The sequence below is a fragment of the Sciurus vulgaris genome (assembly GCF_902686455.1).
Source record: "Sciurus vulgaris genome assembly, chromosome: 4".
Classification (NCBI taxonomy): domain Eukaryota; kingdom Metazoa; phylum Chordata; class Mammalia; order Rodentia; family Sciuridae; genus Sciurus; species Sciurus vulgaris.
This window is the reverse complement of record NC_136464.1, coordinates 12,704,352-12,723,636: the sequence shown is the minus strand read 5'-3', so window position 1 is coordinate 12,723,636 and position 19,285 is coordinate 12,704,352. Positions and strand designations below refer to the sequence as shown.

Genomic DNA, 19,285 nt, shown 5'->3' with positions numbered 1-19,285 from the left:
CCAGGAAGTGTTGAATAGAAGTGGTGAGAATAGACCCTTTGCCATGCTCCTGTTCTCAAAAGAAAAGCATCCTGTCTTTTGCCACTAAGTATAGTGTTACCTGCAGGTTTATCTGCTTGAGAGAATTTCTGTCTGTCCTAGTGTACTGAGAGTTTTCCATAGAAGTGTGGTTGCTGGGGAGCTGTGGATATAGCTCAGTTTGTAGAGTGTTTGCTTATTAAGCACAAGGCCCTGGGTTCAATACCCAGCACTGCAAAAAAAAAGAAAAAAAAAAAAGAAAGAAAAAAGAAGCATGGTTGCTGGATTTTGCTGAAGGCTCTCTCTGCCTGTGTTATGGTCATCTAGTAGATTTTCTTTTGTGCTGACTCACATGGTAAATTGTGATTTCTAATGTTCAATCAGTCTTTCATAATAGTCACGGTGCATTACTCTTTTGATACAGTGTTGATTCGATGGCTGAAGTTTTATTTAGAACATTCACTTCCACGTTCACAAGGGTATTGGTCCATAGCTATCTTTTCTTGCGATGTCTTTGTTCAGTTTATCTATCATGGTGACACTGGCCTTGAAGGAGTTGGGGAGCAGTCCCTCATTTTAAATTTTCTGGAAGAGTTTGTGCTGTGTTGTCATTATTAATTATTTCAATGTAGAAGTCACCAGTAAAGCCACCAGGGCCTAGAGTTTACTTTGTAGGGAGGTTTTAAACTACAAATTCAACAATTCAGGTTGTCTGTTTCTTCTTGGGTGGGTTTCAATAGTTTGTGCCTTTCAAGGAATATGTTTATATTGTCTTGGCTATTGAATTTATTTACCTAAAAGTGTTCATAAAATCCTTTTATTATTCTTTTAATATCTATAGAATCCATAGTAATATTACTCACTTCCCTCATTCCTGATATTTGTAATTTGTATTTTCTATTTTTTTCCCAGTTCAATATGGCTAGAGATTGTTCAGTTTAATTGATCCTCTCAAAGAACTAATTTCTAGTTCTTTTTTTTTTTTTTTCCTATTGCTTTTCTGGGTGTTTTAGTCCTTTGATTTCTGTTCTAGCATGTTCTTTCTTCTTTCTGTGGGATTAATTTGCTCTTCTTTTGCTAGTTCTCACCAGTAAAAAATGAACACAGTGATTTGAGACCTTTCTTCTTTCCTAACACAGGCATTTAGGGCTAAAACTTTACCCTCAAGCACTGTTTGAAATGTCGTGTTCACATTTCCATTCAGAGGAAATGACATTCTAATTTCCCTTTTGATCTCTTTGTGACCAAGGGTTTATTCGATGTATGTTATTTCTAAATATTTCCTGATTTACCAGATACTTTTGTCTTCTAATTTAATTCCAATTTGGTTAGAGAACTTACTTTGTATTAATTTGAATTCTTTTAATTTTTTGAGCCTTTTTTATGGCCCGGAATACAATCTTTGGTGAATGTAATATGTGTCTTTAAAAATAATGTATGTTTTATTGTTGTTGGGTGGAGTGTTCCATAAACGTCAATCAGATCAAGTTAGCTGATAGTGCTGCTTAGATATTCTATATTCCTAGTGATTATCTATTTCTTTGATCACTTGTTAATAGAGGAATATTCAAATCTGTGACTATCATTGTGGGCTTTTAAATTTCCCTTTGAAGTTCCATTGGTTTTGCTCATGTAATTTGAAGCTCATAAACATTTAGAATCATTACCTCTCTTGATAGAACAGCCCCCATTTCATTACAGGATGAATAATATAATACACTTTTCACATGGTAATATCTTGGCTCTGAAACCTACTTTGATATTAATATAGTCACTCTTTCTTTTAATTAATGTTGGCATTGTATATATTTTCCACCCTTTCACTTGACTTCTTTGCGTCTTTATTTGTAAAGTGTGTTTCTTATAAGCATTATGTACGGTCTTGCAGTTTCTGCTTTTAATGGGGATGTTTAGATCATTTACATTTAGTGTGCTTAACAGTCTAGTTTGGTTAAGTCAATCATCTCTTGTAAACTTTTGCCTTCTTTCTCCACCTTCATTTGGATTCATTGGCTATTTTTGTTATTCTATGATATCTCCTTCATTAGCTTATTAGTCACAACTCTTTGTTATTTCAGTAGTTTGTGATTTATCAAATACATCTTTAGTTTGCTGCAATTTTCCTCCAAGTGGTATTATACCACTTCACATATAAGTTTTTTTTCTCAATTATATGCCTCCTTTTCTCCCTTGCCAGTCTTCAGTTACTATCATCTATTTTACTTTTATGTACATTATAAACATCACCCTATATCATTATTTTTGTTTCAATGGTCAAATATTTGTAAGTATTTTTAAACCAGAACAGAACCTCCTCTAACTGTGCAATCACTATTTCCTGAGCTTTTCTTTTTCCTTCATGAAAATCTACATTTCCATCTGGTATCATTTTCCTCTTGCCTTCTGTCTGCTACTGATGAATTCCTCCCACTTTTGTATATCTAAAACCGTCTTTATTTCACCTTGTGAAAGACATTTTTATGGTACAGAACTTTAGGTTGATTTTCTTTCAGCTCTATAAAAATATTGTTCTCTTGTCTTTTCACATTGTTTCTAACAAGAAGTCTGCTAGAATTCATATCTTTGCTACTCTGTTTATTGTGTGATTTTTTTTTCCCTCTAGCTGCTTTTAAGAATTTTTTTCACTAAAAAAAAAAAACATGTTTAAGACATTTTTTTTATTTTTGAGCATTTTAAGTGTGATGTGCCTTGGTGCAGTTTCGTTCATGCTTCACATGCTTAAGTTTCTTGAGCTTTATGGATTTCACGATTTATTCTTTTTATGAAATTGGAAAACTTTTCAGACACTAGTTGTTCCTCAAATATTTTCTTCCATCCCTCACCCTGCCTCCCTTTTGAAGATTCCAATTCCATTATATTAGATCTCTGAAGTCTCATAGCTAACACTCTCTTCACTCTAAAAAAATACTTTTTTTCCTTTCATGCTATGCTTTGAAATTTTCTACTGATACGTCTTTAAGTTCATAGTTCCTTTCTGTTTATATATATATATTATATATATAATATATATAAGCTGTAATATATATGCATATATATATGTATATATATATGCATATATATATATTAGTTGTAGGTGGACACAATACCTTAACTTTATTTATTTATTTTTTAATGTGGTGCTGAGGATCGGACCCAGTGCCTCCTGCATTCAATTTGAGTGCTCTACCACTGAGCCACAACCCCAGCCCCTCATAGTTCCTTTCTTTTGCAATATCTAATCTGATGTTAATCTCACTCAATGTTTTTTTAAAATCCCACATTGCAGGTTTTTTTTTTTTCTTTAGGGGTCCAATTTAAATCTTTTTAAAAATACCTTCTACCTATGTCTCTGCATAATTTTTTAAACATATGAAATACATGCAGTAACTCTTAATAGTCTTGTCTGGTACTTTTTGCATCTATGTCAGTCAGGATTGGTTTGGATTGGTTTTTCATTGTAGGTCTTATTTTGCCACTTCTCTTGCATGCCTGGTTATTTTTACTTGAATGCCAGACACTATCAGTTTTATGTTACTGAGTTATTGATATTTTTATATTCCTATAAATATCTTTGAGCATTATTCTGTGGCATAGTTATTCAAAACACTTTAGTGCATTTGAGTCTTGCATTTAAGATTTGCTAGAGGTACCAGAGCTGAGATCTTGATTTCCCACTGCAGAGGTGAGGCCTGCAAGTGACTCTCTCCCGCACCCTGTGAGTCCAGAGGTTTTCTGGTCTGGGCGGCGGGAGCACATGCTTTTCTCCATCCTGAGGTCTGTTGGACACTGTAGCTTCTAATCCTCTCAGCTGGTTCTTTACCTAGGGTTGGATAGTTTCTTTATAATAGCTGATGTATTAGTCAAATTTTCATTGCTGTGACCAACATATCTGACAGGGACAATTTAGAGGAGGCAAAGTGTGTTGTGGCTCACAGTTTCAAAGGCCTCAGTCCATGGTCAGTCAACTCCACTGCTCTGGGTATGAAGTGAAGCAGAACGTGGTGGAAGGGTGTGGGGGAGGAACACTGCTCGTCTCATGGCAGAGCCAACGACAAAATACAATCCCCAACAGCATGTCCACAGTGACCTGCATCCTCCTTCCATGCCCTGCATGCCTACAGTTACCACCCAGTAATCCATTCAAATTATTAATCCATCAAATGAATTAATCTGCTGATTAGGCTACAACTCTCATAATCTAATCATTTCACCTGTGAATACTCCTGCATTAACACATAAGCTTTTGGGGGGCACTTCATACCCAAGCTAGCATGGCCAAGTATTTGCAGGGTGCCTTCTACAGATTTCCGGAATTCTTGCATGCTGCTGTTTCCTCCCTGGCACTCTGTTCTATGACCTCTAGCCCTTCACTCTCCTGAGTCTCAGATCCATCTCCTTAAGTTGGGGGGTTCACCAGGTTGCCTTCCCTGCACTACCTCCTCCAGGAAGTCTTCCGGGCAGTCATGGGACTCTCCTCATTAATAAATGTGTTACTCAGGGATCTTCATTGCCTGATAGTCAGTGTCTCAAAACCTGCTCTTTACTATGTTCTGCTGGCTTTGTGGCTGCTTTAAGAGAGTACATTCAGTCCCTCTCAGTCCATCCTGACTGCAGGATAAAGGCCAGCCCAAGATCCCTTTAAAGAAATACCTTTGTGCATGTATCCTCTAGTGTCAAGGTCTGTTGCTTGCAAGTAAGAACCTGTCGGATACATCCTGTTTGAATCCATCAGTCCTTCCAAAGGGCAGAATCAGACTTCCTACCTTTTCCTATTTCAAAGATTCCCCTTTTGAGTTGCTCATTAAGATCCTGTTACCTGTGACAGGTGCCTCCGCCTCTCAGGTGATTTACAGAGCATGAAGAAAGGACCTTCGCCCTCTGTCCTCCTGCCACATCTCCCCCCAACTCACTAACCATGTCTCATCTTAGGGCTCTGCTTACTGCCGGCTCCTCAGGGAGCAGCTTCCCTGACCCTTAGCTGGGATCAGCTCTCCCCAGCTAACTAGCCCCACAGATCCCCGCATCTCCTTATCGCTTCCATTCCTTCCACTCAATTGTAATTTCTTACTTTTAAAAGTTCACATCCTTCGTTCAGGTGTGGGTTCATTGGTTGGTTCTCTTTGTTGCATCAAACCAAGGCAAGCACTTTGTAAATTTTTGTTGAACGAATGAATGGATGAACTTTATACATAAGATAGTAAAATGAGATCTTCTGGATGGATGAATGGCTCAAATCCTCTTGGTAAATGATCTTTTCATCTTGGTGGTTTCTCAATGCAAAAACACTATCAACTAAACTGAGCGATTTCCTGAGACCACTGCCCCTGTGGAATGAGCCCCATTTCTCCAGAGGGGAAGGGACACAATGCCCACACAAGTCAGACCCATGGGAACCTTAGAAATTAATGGGGTGAAAACTCCTTTCTTCTGCAGACCCAAGTGGAGCGAGGACAAGCTCTCCGAAGTCACTGGATTATTTGGGGGTAGATCCTAGAAACTAAACCTCCTGATTCTCTGTCCTGGGCTCTTTCCACTCGCTGACTTCCACATAGCCTCCATCCCCACACCAGTTGGAAATACAGCCTGAGACAGTGGAGCCCCACAAATCTATCATGTCTTTAATGGTGTCACTGACTTTGCTGAGCTTGCTTTTCTGCAAAGAAGGAAAGCTAGCAAGTCACATCTTCCATACAAGACAGCATGCCCTAAGAACTCCATGCAACTTGAACTCTGGAACATTCCAAATGTTAGACATTCATAACAGTGATGGCCATGAGCAAGTATTCATACATACAACCACCTGCAAGTATAAGCCAAAACCAACCTATCTTAAAGGTAGCCATGCACTTTATGATATGTAATATGTACATGTGTGTGTGTGCATGTGTGCGTGTGTCCTGAACTCATGTCAACTGGAAATTCAAATTACAACCCACATCTGAAGGAAAAGACCCAGCATGGACCCAGCATGCCCCCAACCAACAAAACTTCCAGCTTTGAACTCACTCCAGGATTGCTTCTGCCAGCCAACTACTCTTCACCTAAAGTATTACTGTCCCCTTTGGATAAGAGCCTAAGCAGCTATTCTGTTTTAAATGTCAAAGTCCTGGAACTTAACAAGCTGATTACATGATAAGACTCACCCTTTTCTTCTTTCTGCCTCTGCCTTCCTCCAGGTCTTTCTTGCCCCTCTAACCATTAGTGGGTGTGTAATCTAGAACACCAGTCCAATAAAGATCATCACACACACACACACACACACACACACACACACAAATGGGGCATATTTATTTTTGACCTGTTAGTCTCTGAGCACGGTGAGAAGAGTTAGCCTTCCTGCTAGGGAGGGTTCACGGGGGCATGTAGGCAAACCACAGGCTGGCTGCAAATGTCCTGTTCCAGCAGATAATCCACGGCTCTGGGAACAGTCCTCTACCTGAGCAGATGTCCACTCACCTACTGTCTCATTCACCGTAAAGCTCTATAATGACACGTGACTGGACCTGCCACACTGTGGACTGTGCCCAGCCAACATCAGCACAGGTGAAAGGCACAGCCTCTAACCCACCCGTGTAGGTCTCTGCCTGGTTAAACCTCTGTCGCAACGGTTCCACCCCTGTCATCTCAATGAATTAAATAATGGCTTTTTCTTTGACAGGCTACTCAGATTTCAGAGAGAAACACAGAAAGGAGCGTCCAGGACAGGCCCAGCCTTCTTCCCAGGCTTCTGTGAAGCCAACCAGGGAAATTCATGAGACGACAGATGTTGGAGACAGATGCCCAAATATCCACTCCATGGTCAGGCTTAATGAACTAACACAGGAGGAGCAATTAGAGAATTCATTAATTATACTCCAGGTTCATTTCCATTGTTAACTCTAATCCTTTATTTGGCTAATGACTTCAGCTTTTCTTATAATAATGCGTGCCTATCAGTGAATGATAATGTCTACGAATTTCCATAATTGTGTAAAATTCACACCCTATCTGTAACTCTTTCTAGTTCTTAAAAGGACCTAAAGTAACTTCTAAGGTACATAAAATATTTCAAGTAAACATAAATTAGGGTGGGGGGAAAAAAGTAAGGACAGAAGATAAAACAAGGAAAGATACGGATATTTAAAAATAAACTATAAAGTCTCATATACTAGTTTCGGGTTCTATTTTATAAGTAGGAATAGTTCAGATAGCTCAACCAAGATTTCCACTGGTTAACAATGTATAGACGTTTGTTAAACCTTCCAACTCAATACCCACCACTGTAGATCCACTCTAATGCAGAAGCGTGCTGGTCTTTTCTAATAATGTGTCACACACTGTCCTAGAGTCCTTCGTAGTTTATTACAGGAGGCCTTAACAGTTTAAAACATAAATTCTTCCAGTAAATGAAACACAGAGAAAACAGCCAGTGGGAGAGAAGGGAAGACCTGCACAGCCAGATTCTGAGTTGGTCAGTCTCACCCTTGAACCAATGCATTGCGCTCATTTGCATACTCCCGCCCTCGCTCTTGAGCCAGCGACATTGACAGGAGAGCCTCCTTGCTAGGCACGGAAACTGTTTCAAGATGTTTCAAGCTGAGAAATGGCCACCTGCGTGCATTCTGGTTCAGACGTAGCCTACTGCTCAAGTCTTGTGGAGGAAAAGTTCAAAAGGTGTTCCTCTGAATCATTCATGCTTTTGCTGTTCTTGACCTAAAGCAATCTTGCGGATGCGGGGGAGGGGATGTCAAGCTTTTATCTGAAAATGAAAAAGAAAAAAAAAAAAAATGAGATGCTCCAGTATTGCACTAATATATGGATTTTTTCCCCCTATATTCTAATGGCATACTTTATATTTCATATAAACTGAGTTCTAACATGATGTATTATAAAGCAAATAAGATTTTAAAAAATCTGTTATTTTGATGAAGAGACCATATATGAAAATACTATTTCACATAAATGCATAATTTGATCTCGTATATGTATACATTTGGGTTTGCTTATATAAGCTAAACTAGCAAATCACACAGTTTGATTTACTTTTATCTTGCTTTACACTGACTGTGATAGAAAACAATTACAGTAGCAGAATTTTATTGGCATTTATCATTTATATATATGATATATAAATCATATGTCATTTATATATTTCAAGAGCAGCAAATACCTGCACATGAGATGCACCTACATCCGTGTGGTAAGAAATATCCAAGTCAACATCAACACTGAACTGCTGAAGGAAAAAAAATCACACACATATCTAGTGTGGGGTATTTCACCTTTGCAAGCTGGGAATCATTAAGTAAGGGGTCCCCCCTCCCCTTTGGTAAAACACATACTGAATGCTGGGCCCATGATTTTGAGAATAATGTGTCCCACTGCCCCTTGGAAACCCCATTTCACGTAGTTAGTTAATGATGGTCCATTTTGACTCAAACACCAATTCCTTTCATCAATCATTCTCTCTATTGGTTTTAGAGCAATGATTACCAAATCTCCAATACAGCTATCTGTGGAGAGAGACTCGGATCACCGCTGCACTTAGGATTTCCCAGGACCTGTTTCTTCTACTTCCTTCCAAATGAATAGAATGAATGTGTTATGTGAAAGAGGAAGCCCATCAGAAACTGGATGTGGGAGACTCAAGTGTTAATCTAGAAAGTCATATTATTTGGTGCTGGGAACGGACACTGTAAGAAAATGGTCCTTTATTTAATGCAAACCTGGGGAATACAAAACACTGTCAACCATGAAAATAAGATTTAATTTGGAATCACAACACACGGGGTTTTTTTTCCACTTTAAATTCTTCTTATTCAATCATATTTGTTATAAATATTCAATAGAAATGCAGTTTTCCAGGACTGAAATGGTCTTTAATAAAGCAAGCCATGTGTGGCTTTTCAGCCAAGCATTTTCATGCTTGGTTAGCTGTCAGGATGTTGTGTTCCTTTCCCTCAAATTATTATTTGTGATTCTGCTTAGGCCTCTGAAAAGCAACTTATTCTCTGGAGACGAGGAATCATCTACACATCACAATTCCATCGACATCAAATGCACGAGGCATTTCCGACGGGCTCTCAGGCAAAGGCAAACCTTCCATTTGGACATGGCCAGCCAGCCACTTGCCCTTACAACTAATCCAGCCCAACACAATGCTTGCCTGGAAGTTGGAAAGCCAAATTCAGCAGCAGCTCTGCCCCTTGCTACTTAACTTGCTGGTTAACCTTGGGCAAGTTATTTTCCCACAAGAGGCCTATGGTGTCTGATCTTTATAATATGAAAGTTGGATTCTGTAAAAGATTATTAAAATACTGTCAGTGGACCAAATCCACTATGCTTTTATAAATAAAGATTTATTAGAACACAATCACCTCCATTAGCATACTACTGCCTACGGCTATGAGTGCAGAATCGAGTAGTTATGGCAGACTGCTGCCTTGAAAAGCCTAAACTATTTCCCACCTGCCCATTAATAGAATAAGAATGAGCAGATACTAAGTATTTCTTTACTTGGTGATTTATGGATCCACTTTCAAATCATAGAATTCATCAAATATCCTATAGAACACCTAATTTTTGCATATTAATCCTTTCAAGCCCCGTCTCTTTTTTCAATTTTTTCACATTTTATTGGTACATTACAGTTGTATATAATGATGGGATTTGTTGTTACATATTCATGCAAGCACACAATATAACAATGTAATTTGGCCACTGTCATTCCCCACTTGCCCCTCCCTCCTGGTCTTCCTCCTCTACTGATCTCCCTGTGATTCTGAGATCTGCCCCCCATCTTTGCCAAACTCCATTTCTTTACTGAGATATGATGAGATACATTAAACAAACTTCATAATAGTTTCTTTTTCTTTTCTGATAGGATTTAGATGATATTAACAGCTCTTGGAAATATCCAAGGTAAAACTTGGGGGCAAATGTCTTGTGATTTGATTATCATTGGTATCTTTTTTTTTTCTACTAAGAATGTTTAAGAAGTAAAAAAAGAAGAAGAAGAAGAATATGGCACTGGAGACTTATTGCATTAAGACATCATCTTAACAGATTGTTTAGTTTTGGTAATATAATTTGACATCTAAACATAAGCTGAGAGGGATCTCCCTCAAAACCTTTGATAATATGATTCATTGTCAAATGTTTGTTTTGCCTATCTGGCACTCATTAATTAATTCTTTTTAATATAGCTTGGATTTACTGATTTTGAAAAAGAGAATTATTCTTATTGATGTTGCTAAAATATCCAGGTGGCTTGAATTTCACCAACTAGATAGTTTAATCTAGCACATTTGTGTAGCCTAATCAAATCTTTACTAACAGATGTGAGCAGCCCAGTACTGGAGCTAATGTTTGTGTCTCTATGATAATTAAATTAGCTCAATAAGAAAAATAAAGGAACAATAATGACCAAAATTTTCCCCTAAACTTTTTTTTTTTCCTATGAAATCTTTTGGTAATGAAACATAAATGACAAACTTTAAATTTAAAGACATATATTTATTATTCTCAAGAACTAATGTCCTGAACAGCTTATAAATGAGTAATCAATTAGCGCTTCTTGGGCAACACCTATAACTAAGCCAAAATTCAAATCTAAACCTTCCCAATACATTCATTATAAAGATTGGAATGATCTTTCTTTTTGACCAACAGTACAGGAAGTTTAAAAATATATATATTTATATATAAAATATATATTATATATATTTATATAATTTATATAATTTTATATATATATATATATATAATCTCTCTGTACTATTTTCTACTGGATAGGAAATGCCTTTTTCAGGCTGAGTGATTATGTGCACATCTAATTAGTTCCTGCTTATGATGGTGCTGTACTAATGTCCTGGCTCAGTGGACTGGCTTCTTAATCATCAATCATGGATCTCACTGAGCTTTGGGTTCTAAGTGACATGCTCACTACAGGCCAAATAATGTCTCACATAAAGACAAGTCACCCAAGGATTGAAACGTTTCTAAAAAGCCAAGACAGGACATTTTTCTAGAAGGCAGATTCGCATGACAAAGGTGGCTAACTGTGGAGGGTACAGGGCTTCCTGGGGAGGTCCCCATGCTGCGCCATCCCGCCATGCTGCCGCTGCAGATCTGAGCCCATTGGACGTGTCTCCCTGTGAACGTGGAGACAATGCTGCTTCTGTTCCCCTTACGCTGCGCTCTGACCTTGCTGCAGGCAAAGCGGTGTCAGCTGTACTTGAAGGATGGTCAGCGGTGGTGTCAGGGCCCATGTGGCCCGCCTGGGGCGAGCCCCTCTCACCCGACCTGCATGTCTGCAGGTGCGGCCACCTGTATTTGTGTATTCTACTGTATTTATTTATTTGCCTGACTAATCAGCTCAGGGTCACATTCCCAAGCTGGATGTGTCTCTTTGTGAAAGAGAGAGAAAAAAAAAAAAAAAAAAATGAAAGAGAAAGAAAAAGGAAGGAAGAGAAGGGAGGGAGAAAGAAACAGGGAAGAGAGGAGTCTTCTAATTTTATATACTTTTGCCAATACATTTTCTCATTTTAAGGCCTTTAACTGATTTGAAAATCAGAAAGTATCATATTGTTTTACTGCACTGTAAATAAATAACTATTGCAACATACAAATGAAACAGTCTTTGGCCCCTGTTGTGAGCTCTTGGTGTAATATATTCTCTTAACTTAGAAGTTCCAAAATCATATTGTGGTTATTGTTCTTTCATGAGGAGGCCTAGTATTTAGCCTGATTAGAAAAGCTGTGAAAAATGATGAGCTACTTACTTTAGATTGAATTGAAATTAGCTTTTATCCTGTTTCATGCAAAACAAAGGGTGTTCGCCTGTTAGTTCATTCTAATAGCAAAACCCATGATGTTTATAAGTGATTGGGCACCTAATGAGCCTAATGCTTTACTTATCACTTGTAATTCACACAATGAAGTTATGGGCAGATCTTGCAATTCCTCTTGACCAGAGGAGGAAGTCAGGCTGCCATGGAATGTACTGCTGGGTGGCTCTCTCCAGGGTACTTAGGTAAGGGTCTGTGGTTGACCTTTCTGGATGAGGCAGCCCACCTCTGCCAAGCACAAGCCCTCCAGAAAGCCCCCAGTTTTAGCATGAAGCACACATTCGACATGATTATGTGACTCACATGGGGTCTCAGAAGGTGGGCGAACAGGACTAGTACACAAATTGAAGTATGAGCACTCCTTCAGCCCCAACAATTTGTTGCAGCTAACTTATTTAAAATGTCTAAACTAATTCTTTGTATAAGAACAGGAGGGAGCTGGGGAGATAGCTCAGTCAGTAGAGTGCTTGCCTTGTAAGCACAAGGCCCTGAGTTCGATCCCCAGCAAACCCCCCCCCCCAAAAAAAAAGAAACAGGAGCCTCTGGTTCACACACATGCCAAGGTATAAGGCACAGCAAGGCTTTAGAAGATGACATGAATTATCGCAGATCGTACAAACCAAGTTAGTGGCCCAATGGGAAACTGAAGATGTCTCTAGATTAGATAATAGTACTGTGATTGATGCTAAGTTCCTGCTTCTGTTAATGGCACTGTGCCTATGTAAGACAATGTCTTCATGTGGGGGGAATAAACACTATTTAGGGAGAAAGGAACATTGTGTCACTTTATTTTCACATGGTTCTGGAAAAAATATCAATCTTGTGTCTATCTACTATCTATCTATCTATCTATCTATCTATCTATCTACTTACCTACCTACCTACCTATCTGTCTACCAGAATGACAAAGCAACCAGGGTAGACTGTGAACACTTTGGCAATCTGGATGAACAGTGTATGAAAAACTCTTTGTCTTATTTTTGCAATTTTTCCGTAAGTCTGAAATTATTTCAAAATTTAAAATGCAGTTTAAAAAAGAAACTTGCAGTTTGCCTCTTGACTGGACAATCCTAACTGTGCAGCTCCAGAGGACATGGTGCCAGGGTGTCAGTCAAATGCCAGGCAGTCTCGGAGGGATGGGGCAGGGAATGTTTCTCTCTGCTTGTCGGCAGCTTGGTCTCTAAAAGCCAAAAGGATCACAGAGTCCTGGTGGCTAAAACTTGATTCGTTACCAGCAATGGACTTGACTGCCCCCTGGAAAATATCTATGTCATGAAACGGTGGGTACGACATGAAAGAGCACACTGCTTTCAGGTAAGACGTCCCATGGGTAACCACACGGACCAACATGTATGTTGTTTTCTCATGCTGCATTTTTAACTACTAATGCCAAATAGTAAAAGATTTTAATAAATGGAAAAAATCACCATATCAGAAAGAAAGACCTAATCTTTTTTTAAAAAATCCCAATAAATGTAGAAAATACAGAAACACCATGGTGAAGATTAAGAAGTGCTGTTGTACAAGAGTATTTTACACCCAAGAGGAGGTCACATACACCCATGGGAAGTGACTTCAGAGCTGAACTAAGAACTTAAAGGAAGCATGGAAGACTATTTGAGTCTAGAGGAAGGTGACATTCAACCTATATTTAAATTCTTAATACATTGAGTGCTTAATGCTTTTTAAGGTTGCTCTGTGCTTGGTTTAGGCATTACACTAACACCAATAAATTTTTAAAAGAAAATGAGTGGGTGGGGACATAGCTCAGTTGGTAGAGTGCTTGCCTCACAAGCACAAGGCCCTGGATTCAATCCCCAGCACCAAAAAAAGAAGAAGAAGAAAAGAAAAGAAAATGAGTGGATGTGATTTATTTTTATTTGTTTATTTTTATGTGGTACTAAGGATCGAACCCAGAGCCTCACACATACTAGGCAAGTGCTCTGAAACTGAGCCACAAGCCCAGCCCCTGGATGTGATTTAAATGTCAAAAGTCCCACCTGGGTCAGATGTAGTGGTACAAACACACCACATTGTGTAATTCCAGCAACTCAGGAGGCTGAGGCAGTAGGATTGAAAGTTGGAAGCCAGCCTCTGCAATTTAGCAAGGCCCTAAGCAACTTGGCAAGACCTTGTCTCAAAATAAAAAATAATAAAGGGTTGGGGATGTGGCTCAGTGGTAAAGCACCCCTGGGTTCAATCTCCAGTACCAAACAAAATTATAAATTATTTTTTTAATTTCTTAAAAAAAAATAAAAAGCCCCTCCTGACTTTGGACATGAAGTCCTTGGAAAAGTCCTGGACTTGGGCAGTGGACCCAAAGCCCTGGATCTGTGACATATGCAGAGTCACTAAACACTGAGGAAATGCAGCTATCACAGTTGACATAAAACACTGGATGAGCTCACCATGTTAGCCAGAAGACATGGTTCCTGGGGTGCATTCCAATTCTGCTCTAAAAGAATCACACTCCATTTAACATAGCTTAAAAACACCGGCTGCCTACCAGCTAGAACCAGAAGTCCAGCTTATGGGACCAGAGTTGTTCTCAAGAGAATCTTCTTTGTAATCAGAGAAGTTGACATGCAAGCACAACTGAAGCACATTTTTTTTTCAGGCTGCACATTTAAACTGAATACAAAGCAGTCCATTTGCCTACTGTGTGCTGCATCAGATACCTGCCTGGAAGATAGCTACAGGAAAGAAAACTTTCTCGTACTGGAAACACCATCGGTGCCCCCATCTCTTTCCCCTCTCTCCCAAGAAGAATTTAAGTCTGGAGAAGTCACTTGACTGTCAGTCTTCGGCAGACCACCTTCTGTATTTTTTTCCTTCCATACTGTTGCTTACTTATCATTTTCCTTCAAACTAACTCATTTTTTGAAACTTACATGCCTATGCAGCCTCATGCACACCGGCGGGATGCCTAGCATCAATATGTGTGCTAAGGGTATAATGGCAATTAATATTTCTGGTTTACCAGATGCTTCCATGTGTATGAGCTCATCTTATCCTTACAACAGGCCCCAATTTTACAAGTGAGAAAATGGAGACTTGCAGAGATTGAATAGTTTGCTATGATTACACCGTTAATTGGTGATGAACTAGAATTCAAATTCAAGTCTTCTAATTCCACATCCCATGTTCTCCTTACTGCACCAACCACATTTTGGATTCTAAAACTCATATTCCCTTTTCCCTTCCTAAAAGTATTTCCTGTTTTGACTGCATCCTCTATCCATAGGGCTGAAGAAGTGGGAATATACAAATTTAGAATAAAATATCCCTGGTTATAGATGAAATGTTCACCATAAATTACACTTTCAATTGTACTTTATACCAAGCAGTAAATATTATATAATGTAGATTTGATTTTTTTTTTACAGTGCTGGGGACTAAACCCAAAGTCTCATGTATGGTAGGCAAATGCTCTACCTCTGAGCTACACCCCCAGACTTACATGTGAATTTTCAAAGGTGGAAAGAACTGACATCTTGGTTTGATTTTTGCTTCCAAACACAAACAGAAGAGCTGCTCTTTAGCTCTTATAAATTGAGCTTATTTCCTTGTGAACTCAAGTAAACATAAAATCCTCTCCTTTCACTTAAAGAAATCAGATAAGTTACTGATTGGAGTGAGATATTCTGATTTTCATTTATTTATTTTGAGTGTTAATCGTCTCAGTTGGTGAGTGCATCTTGGTTGAAGAGGAGTTAAAAATACAGTCAAAGAGATTTTCTTTCCTCCTTTCTTCCTGTGGATCATGACCTTTGCTTTTTTCAACTTCCTCAATTTAGATTCAGTAAATTGTCATAGAGTGCCACAACACCTGCTTCGGTACTTGAGAAATTGACTTTTCCTGCAAATTACCCTGATCAGTGACCTTGTCTTGCCTACCAAAGGGTTTGGGGGAGGAGGGAGGCTGTATGTGTGGCCGAGTCCCAGCCCACGACTGGTATTTAGCGCTTTGAAGTTCACAGTTATCTGTTTAATGTATTCTTTAATGCACAGACATTCTAGAACAAATGCCACATTATAATCATTGTCTGGAAAAGTTAGCTATCACCTCTTAGGGAGATAACATTTGATCTGATGAGGGATGGACTGTTGTATAATTTGAGGGCTCCCAATAACAATTTTCCTAAAGAGGGGATATTTGGTGGCTAAGCCTTTGTGTTGTGAGTGACCATCTCAGTTGCATCTCTGTGTAAGTCACTGTGCAAGAGTGATGTGACAGAGGTGAAAATGCTCTCATTTGTGTCTTTTAAAGGTGCTTCTTTTGGATACAAGTTTCAGATCTGTGCCTCCCGCCACACAGGCATTGGAAGAGATCAAAGGCCACCCCTGGAAGCTCAAGAGGTAAAATTATATTTTTATCCCTTAGCTTTGATTTCTGGCGGCTTACTGCATTTAAAAAAAAAATTAATTGCTCTGTCCAGCCAACAGGTGTTAGCCCTCAAGTGTGGGCCATGAGCCGGCTGCTGGACGGGCAGCTTAAAGGGTCCATAACTCACGGCAACCTTGAGCTCCCTCAAATTGGCCCAGGAGAAAGTCCTAAAAGTACTTCAAGGCCAGATGACATGGGAACCTGTGTCCCTGTCAAATATCAAAGAAAAACAGTTAGACTGTAAAAATGTAAACTTATAAAGCGTGCACTTAATTTTGACAAGCTTTCAGTATCAAGTTGCAGATTTGGGGCTATAAGGCGACTTAGGCTAAAATCAGCCATAGGAAGTAGAACCTGAAAGCTCATTTAGAATTAAATAGGGAAACCCAGCTCATTTTTTCCACATCTGCACTGTTTAATTTAGACAAGGAGTTCGATGCACAACTTAGGGGACCAATTTCACTTTTGTACCTGTGATTTCTGATAACTTCCCAAGAACTAAAAACTTTTTTTCTAATTTTTTATGAAGTTAACTGAAGGCTAGATGGTAATCGACAAAAACAGTTAAAATATTGTTTCAAACTTTGTCATGCTATAAGTGAAAACACGTTGTTTTTTTTTTTTCCCCCTTAACTGAAAGAGCAGGGCTTAATAAAATATTTGACCTCATACTGAGTGGGCTTAGAGTGTCTCTAGAAAGCCCCACTTCATCAGGGCCATCTGGGTCGCGTACATGGTCGTGAGATTGCAAAAGCCACGAATATCCGACCGCCTTTTCTGTGATGAGCGGAGCGAGCGGGCATTGCAGGATGATTGGCAGCTCAGCTCAGTGTGGGCGTGGTGTGGGTGTGTCCACCCTGGGAGGGCAGGGTCCTAGAAAGGAGGCTGGAATTGTGAGTTTTCCATGGAGTCACATCTTCTCCATGTCTCCAGTAACTGAATCCCATTTTCAATCCATCATGGAACACCAGGTGTGCCCGTGGGGGACATGGGGACGCTTTATAACCTTTCTGCTAAGGGACTAGCTCAGGCTCACACCTTACAGGTTACAGATAAGGAGAAGTACCCTTGATTACAAAAGAGCAAACTGGAGGACGATGGATGGATAGCACATCAAAGCCACATGGTCACACTGGTGGCCCTTGAGGAGTGTTCTGCCCAGAAGTTCTGAGAGCCGATGAAAGTCCTTCCAGGAAGTGGCCCGCGGGGCTCAGTCCAGTGCACAGGGCTGGGGGTGGGGGTGGGGGGAACCTTTTTAAGCTTCTCTAGCCTTTTGTAAATATTCTGACTGGAGGGTTATAGCCCTGCCTCCCCATCCCCCACCGCTTCCCGAAACCCTGGCTTGGTGATGGGGCTGCTGAAATCACAATGTGCTTTCTCACATGGGAAGGAGGAGAAGCTTCAGCATGTGAACCGAGTCCCTCACAACATATGGTGGAGAAAACAGACAGTGGGAAGCGGAGTGATTTGTGACTGCTCATCCCGATGTGCGTTCTATTGTGTTGCCAAAAATGATAGACTTAAATAAATTGCTCTTTTTGGAATTTATACTCGTGCCTTATTCTCATTTTTGAAAAATGAAAAAGAAAATCCTCATGTCCATGTAGAAATTCCCATTTATTTATGTGGTCCCCGGGCCTGCCCCCTCCTCCCGCTGACTTCCTCACCCCAGCAGAGGGGAAGGCATTTTGGAGATGGAAGCTGCCCGGCCCTCCCCCCCTCCCCTTGCACGAGAAAGGAGATGAGGTACAAGGGGGGGGGGGGGGGGGAGTAATTAGTGTGGAATCCTCAACTCCAGATTCTTCTCAGAAATTTTTATGACTCTTCCTAAGCAGCTGAGGAGTGACTGGATTTACTTAGAGAAACTATTAAGCCTGGCACAAATTAATTTTTGTTGGTCTACATTTTCTGTTTTAATTTTGTCAATTGCAGTGCCTATTGTTGAGAAAAAATTAGTACCTTAATGCTGTCTAAACATAAATCTCATCTTCAATCTGTTAACATTCAGCTGTGGTAAGAATAATTAGATGAAGTGTTTTTTAAGCATTATTTACAAATAAGCTTGCAAAAGAACGATTTAAACAGGCCTTCTCTTTAATGGATTTAAAGACAGGCAAATGAAATTAATCAAGAGAGTCTTACCATTCTTAATTTTATGGTTTGTGGCTGGGGGGAGAGCAGCCTGCCACATCCCTGATACAGAGCAGCACCGTGCGAACACTCAGCGTGCCCTGCAGAGAAGGAAGACACAGATTAGGCCAGTGTAAGATTTAGACTGTCTGTGGATCCAAAAGGCAGGCTGGAAATGATCCAGGGGTCACAGTGGACCAGACACAGAGTTGCATACATAACCCTGCTTATAGATAATGAAGTGAGGGGGTGGAGAGATGTTTGGTACAAGGCTGTAAAACTCAGAGTTTGGAGTAAAACATCTGAAGTAAGTGCAAAAACTATCGAAGGGCAGTTTTGATTCTACCAGCCAGCAACAATGAGGAATATTTGAGATGCGTCAGTGCCGAGCCACAGAAATCACAGCAGGATTGAAACCCAAGAGACGTGGGGAGGAACAGTGACCGCGCAGGGCAGAGGCTGGTTCAGGCTCCCGTAGGGACCACGGCCTGCCCACCTCCTGGCTCTCCCTGGGCCCCCAGGCCCCCTGCAGGTGCTGGAACTTGGGCAGATGCAGAATGACCATCCAGGCCTTTCCTGAGATCCCCAGCCAGGCTTCAGCCTGCCTTTGAAATCCTCCCCAACACCCCAACTGTGGGGCTCCCACATCCAGCCAGCGTTTCCATGACGGGCTTTCACTGAGACCCTAGACCTGGAGTTCTTCATCACAACAGCAGGGCCACACAAGGAACTGCCATGGCCAAGGTGTGCTATTCTTTGGATATCAACCCAACCCTTTGCCTTGGCCTATTTGAGTTGCTATAACAAAACACCTTGGGCTGGATGGTTTATGAACAAAGGAGGTCCTTTCTCATGGTTCTGGAGGTTGGGAAATCCAAGATCAAGACACCAGCAAATATGGGATTTGGGGAGGGCCCATTCC

At 40.2% G+C, this 19,285-nt stretch overlaps 1 protein-coding gene across 1 annotated transcript in view; it reads right to left on the bottom strand.

Annotated features, from left to right (window-relative positions):
* Positions 1-7,205: 7,205 nt before the first annotated feature.
* LOC306660196 (uncharacterized protein) overlaps positions 7,206-19,285 on the bottom strand; it is a gene marked incomplete at its 5' end in the record, with an annotated part of 34,429 nt that continues 22,349 nt past the window's right edge. The window contains one exon of the mRNA XM_079138377.1: positions 7,206-7,756. The remainder of the gene's footprint in view (positions 7,757-19,285) is intronic.